Below are 6000 nucleotides of genomic sequence, written 5' to 3' on the forward strand. Positions count from 1 at the left end.
TTCTCCACTTTTACATAGATGGCTTCTTTTACTCCTCTTTCAAACCATCTGTCCTCTCTGTCCCAAGATTTGGACATTGCTGTCATCAAAGGAGTGGGCTTTCTCCTTGAGGTGTAAGTGGACAGCCGAGTCCAGGCCTGAGGAGTTAGCTCTCCTGTGTTGGGCCATGCGTTTATGCAGTGCTTGTTTTGTTTCTCCAATGTAAAGATCTTTGCATTCCTCATTGCATTGGACAGCATAAACCAGGTTGCTTTTGTGGTGGTGTGGTGTTCTGTCCTTCGGATGTACTGGTCTCTGTCTGTGTGTTACCGGGTTTGAAATACACAGGGATGCAGTGTTTGTTGAAAATCCTCCTGAGTTTCTCCGATACCCCAGCCACATATGGGATGACTATGTTGTTTCTCCTGTTATCTTTTTCTTTCTCAACCACTTTGGTTTTCTTTCTGGAGGCAGCTGCCGTTTTAACAAAGGTCCAGCTGGGGTAGCCACAAGTTGTGAGGGCGCCTCTCAGGTGCTTGCGTTCTCCCCTTGAGCTTGTGAGCTAGTGGGTACGTTATCAGCTCTATGCTGCAGTGTTCTGATACGCCAAGCTTGTGTTCCAAAGGGTGGTGAGAGTCAAAAAGTAGATATTAATCCGTGTGAGTGGTTTTCTGTATACCCTATGTGGAGGCTCCTGTCATTCTCCATATGGACGTCACAGGTCCAAGAAGGGCAAGCTGTTGTCCTTAACTTCCTCTTGGTGAACTTGATGTTTCTGTCCACTGAGTTGATATGTTCAGTAAAAGTTTGCACCTCTTTGATTTGATCTTAACCCATGTGTCGTCCACATATCTGAACCAATGGCTTGGGGTTACTCCTTTAAAGAGGTTCAAAGCCTTGCCCTCTACCTCCTCCATGTACAGATTTGCCACAATAGGGGATACTGGTGAACCCATGGCACAGCCGTGTTTCTGTCTGTAAAAAATGCCATTAAACTGGAAATATGTGGTATTCAGGCACAAATCCAGAAGTTGGCAAATGTGGTCTGGTTTGAGATTTGTTCGGTTTTGTAAGGGAAATGTCCTGTGTGAGCCGCTCTCTTACCGTGGCCAAGGCCTCCATGGTTGGAATACAGGTGAACAAGGGACTGGACCGGCACTGAGTCGTGTCATCTGCAGAAATTCTCAGATGACACGGCCATTGTGGGGCGTGGGAGAGGGTGGAAGGGAGGATGAGTACAGGGACCTGGTCGGCAATTTTGTCAAGTGGTGTGAGGAGAACCACCTGCAGCTGAACATGGCAAAGACGAAAGAGATGGTGATGGACTTTAGGAGGAACAAGCCCCCGCCCTCTCCAGTCTGCATTGGTGGGACGGACATAAACATTGTGGACTCCTACAAGTACCTGGGTGTGGTGCTGGACAATAAACTGGAGTGGACCGCAAACACTCAGGGAGTCTACAAGAAGGGCCTGAGCCGGCTTTACTTCCTGAGGAGGCTCAGGTCCTTCAATGTCTGCAACCGGATGCTTCAGATGTTTTATCAGTCCGTTGTCCCGGGCACCATCTTCTTTGCTGTGGTGTCTTGGGGTGCGGGCATCAAAGCAAAAGAAGCGAACACACTGAACAAACTCATAAAGAAGGCAGGGTCTGTTGTCGGCTCTAAGCTTGTCACCCTGGAGGAGGTTGTGGAGCACAGGATGCTGGCAAAACTGCTGGTGATCATGGACAATGTCTCCCATCCCCTCCATGAAACCCTGGACAAGCTTAAGAGCAGCTTCAGCAGCAGACTCAACCAACCTCACTGCCTTAAAGAATGGCACAGGAAATAATTCCTACCTGCTGCCATCAGACTGTACAACGCTGCAGAGCAACGCTGAGCAACGCTCAGGGAATAAACTCACACTACTCAAAGTGACCTATCACTGAAATGCACCTTTCTGTCTCTTGCACATTAAAATCCACATAGTATATTGTAATATAGTGTTTATCTACGATACTGTACTTTTATTGTAGTTCATATTTTGTATTTTATTTTATTTTTTGTACTTCTGATTGCTTTGTACCGCTGCTATGATGACCTAATTTCCCCTCGGGGATAAATAAAGTTATCAATCTATCTATCTATCTATCTATCTATCTATAATTGGCAATTGGGATCGGCCAAGAAAATTGTAATCGCTCATCAATAATTTTTGTCTCTACATGGTAGCACGTTTACACACTTTCTGATGCACGCACACCAGCGAACAGGGAGCGTGCAGCAGAACCACCCCCCGCCAAAAAAAAACAAACTGCAAACCTAGGGGAAACACTGTGCTATCTATCATCATCTGTTGTCAGAGTCTGTACAGGGGAGAGGTCAGAGCCCCTGCTCCTCAAAAGGTCTCTGTACGGCCCTGCGGGAAACACTGTACTCTACTGTATGTACTAAGGTCCTAAGAGCACTTCCCAATAGGGTGCACTTTGCAGGCCCACATTTTTCCCCACACGCACACTTCCCCTCCGCTGCTACGACTCCAGTCCGAATGTTTCTTTTGTGGCAAGCAAACTTTTTTCACCATCAGAGTTGCACGAGGCAGTCAGGACTAAAGCTAACTGTTTAACTGTCCGATGTGGTTCACACATCTCTGTATGCAAACAGTTAACACTGGAGACATTAACTTTACCAGAACATGAGCTGGAGACATGAACTTTAGCAGAACATGAGCTGGAGACATTGACCCTCATTTATCAATCTTGCGTGAAAACGGGCGCAGATCTGAGATCTGGTCGTAGGACAGGATACACGTGTGATTGATGAAACATTCGTATCTGACCAATACGTCTAACATGTTACGCCCTAAAATATTCCTGGTTTGGAGGCCTCGCCCACTGAGGTCAAACGTGGAGAGTAGAAACACTGGTAAGAAAAGAAACTTTTCCGACACACAGATCGGCATCCTGACATCCGAGATGGAGCAAAATAAAGATGTGCTTTTTGGCAGTCAACCCGAAGCAGCGCTCCACAGTGACCCGTGTGCGTGTGTGCACACTGCTGAACCTCCTGCTCCTGCTCTGTAGCGGGGTTTGCCAGCTGGGTTATTAGGTATTCCGTGAGAGGATAACCTTTGTCACCTAGAAGAACCATACCAACATGATAATCATCTGATACCTTGTTTGATTTAATGCAATTTATCGAGGGTAGCCACTAACCGAGGAGAGGACTTTGGCTCTGCAGTGCGCCTTGCTGCAGCCGCGCGCCAACACATTCATTAATTCATTCATCTTCAACCGTTTGTCCCTGTCGGGGTCGCGGGGGGCTGGAGCCGAGCTTTTTTGAAATAAAAAGAATCGCGTGTGCCCCCCCCCCCCCCCCCCCCCCCGTTTAAAAGCCATAGCTTGGCATCATAAATCACCTGTACATTTATCGAGTGGTAGTTTTTGCGATTGATGAATGCGTGATTTTATTCGTTTTAAGAATCCGTTTTGATCTGTTCTTAATATGTGACTGCTTATGCTTAATGACAGCTGAGGTTTAATTATTTTCAGCCAGATTTTGCTGTGCTGCACCGCAAATACACAGGCTGAAATTTGCGCACACGATCTCAGACCAGACGTGAGATTTGATCGTAGCTCCCGCTCACGTCCAAATTGATAAATGCCGAAGTTTGCCAGGAAATGGTCGTACGCACGTTTTTCTGCCGTACGCTCATTTGATAAATGAGGGCCATTAACTCTACCAGAACATGAGCTGGAGACATTAACTTTACCAGAACATGAGCCAGAGACATTAACTTTACCAGAACATGAGCTGGAGACATTAACTTTACCCCAACATGAGCTGGTGTTCACAAGTATGATCAACAACACCAGTTCTAAATGACCTATTTTAAGTAAATCAGTACTAATCATGGCATGTACATTTTAGTCAAAATGTTAACTAACTACGTTGTTGGTGCTTTGTTTTCTGTGTAGGGACTCTTCTCGTGCTGCTGCAGAGGTTTGGTGTTATTGTGAGTAGTATTAGAAGTTAAAAAGAAGTTTTAATGCCTTCACCTTACTGCCCGAGCTGATCAGTGTTAGTGATGTCCAGCTGTTAGCGACTCTCCCGGAATTCTCCGTTAATAGTTGTTACACAAAAAAAACTGTCTTGATTGCTTATTTGATGTATGTAAGTGCCGAAAAATACCATGGGATGATTGTGCGCCGGAATTACACTTTTAGTAGCAATAAAGCAGCTTTTACAAAAATGTATTTTTATTTTGACTCTATTAATGTGTTTTGATCAATACAAATAAATAAATAACTTTAGGTTTATCGTTCTTTCATCTTATATTTTATTGCAAAACTTTTGATGATGTTTTAGTTTTCCACCGTGGTAACGGTATGGAGGTATTGTACCGAAGTCATAACTCTTTTCTGAAACCTGTAGTCGGATGTGTACAGTCATGTACAGTCATTATTCCTTGAAAATGCAGACAAAACTTAGTGTTCATCTCGAACCCTAACTTAACCCAATTCGCTTAAATTGAGGCAGCTAAACTTGCAGGAAATAACAATGCACTAGAATAAAGATGTTTAAATGTGGGAATAGGCCAATGACACAGTAAGCAGCGTGGTTTGTCACGAATGCAGCTGGAATGCCAATTCCAGCTCCTCTGATTGTCACGCATCGCATGTAGCGTTAGCTAACGTTGTCAGCAAACTGACCACTGAAATGAATCCGTTTCAAAACAGAGCACACGTTATATATATTTAGCAAGGTAACGTTAGTGTTGGGTCTTAAGTTGGAGCACAAGTGAGGTGTTACCAATGTTTTATCATCCAACCAAGAGTTAGGGTTACTAACAGACTAGTTAGCCCCTCGGGTCGTTTGTAGCCTTCCCCGCTAGGCCAGTCGCTAGCTTACTAGCATTGAGGAATCACGCCCATTCGAGCAGATACGTTATCAGAGCGGAGCAGGGTACCGTAAGACCTCATTCACCCAACTTACACTCGTTGCACTGACGAAATGTTACCAGGCTAGCTGTTAGCTGTCAAGTGTTAAAGGATCAGTTTCAGAAGGGGCTAATCTGCTGGATTTTCTGGCTACCTAGCCTCGACTGCTAGAATGCAACTGCCTCGACTAAATGCACGCATCCATACAGAATAGGACTCAACACCAAGTCAGAACTCTACTAAACCAAACTATAAGCATTTTCTCTGATTTAGTCTTACCTTTTTGAAGTGACAGCAGCAGTTCCTCTGTCCCTGCACTGAACCCAGCCTTGACTGAATCGCGCATGTGATTGGAGTATTCGTGGAACACGCCCACAAAAACAATACTGCTTTTGGCATTCTGATTGGTTGTAGGGCAGCAGCTCGGGGAGCATGACAGAGACTGGTCGAAACTCCTGACTTGTGTAAATGTATTACTCCCCTCCCACCGCGCATTGCAATTGGATGCTTACTTTTAGAACTATTAAAACGACCATAATTGGTTACGTTTGAGCTACAATGATTGGTTGAAAGACGTGTCAATCATTATCACTTCCCCGGTGTAATACGGTGGTCTTTGTTTGGATGGAGTGGCTCGCTTGCAGCAAAGTATTAGTATAATATATAAGTATTATTTACGATACCACTGCAACAAATGAAGGATATTTAACCTTTTTTTTTTTTTTTTTTCAATTATCTTTTTATTTATTTTTTACATATTTTTTTACATTTAAGTGACATAACAGACAATCAAACAAAAAAAGTAAGGGAAGAAAAACAAACAGCCAGAAAAACAATAACAACAACAAAATACAGCAAATCAAATCAAATCAGTCCATGGTCACAGTTCACCTTTCATCCTTGTGGATGTTATGTAGGCATGTCAAACCCTATTATGGTATAATAGTGTCAGAGGTCCATAAACGGTTCCCATATCCTCTGGAAGGCATCCCCCTTATTTTTTAGAGCGTATGTGCGTTGTTCCAGTCTTAAAGTTTCATTTAAGATTTGTTTAAACAGATTAAACGATGGGGGTCTTTGTTGATTCCAGTTAAGCAAGATGC

The 6000-nt window shown here is 44.0% G+C and overlaps 1 protein-coding gene across 2 annotated transcripts in view; it reads right to left on the minus strand.

Annotated features, from left to right (window-relative positions):
* Nucleotides 1-5229, minus strand: part of setd3 (SET domain containing 3, actin histidine methyltransferase) — a 73744-nt gene extending 68515 nt beyond the window's left edge. For both annotated transcript variants that reach the window (XM_083924080.1, XM_083924078.1), the window contains exon 1: nt 5177-5229. The gene's annotated coding sequence lies outside the window, so the exon portion shown is untranslated. The remainder of the gene's footprint in view (nt 1-5176) is intronic.
* Nucleotides 5230-6000: the final 771 nt, after the last annotated feature.

Source organism: Echiichthys vipera (genome assembly GCF_963691815.1).
Source record: "Echiichthys vipera genome assembly, chromosome: 12".
Classification (NCBI taxonomy): domain Eukaryota; kingdom Metazoa; phylum Chordata; class Actinopteri; order Perciformes; family Trachinidae; genus Echiichthys; species Echiichthys vipera.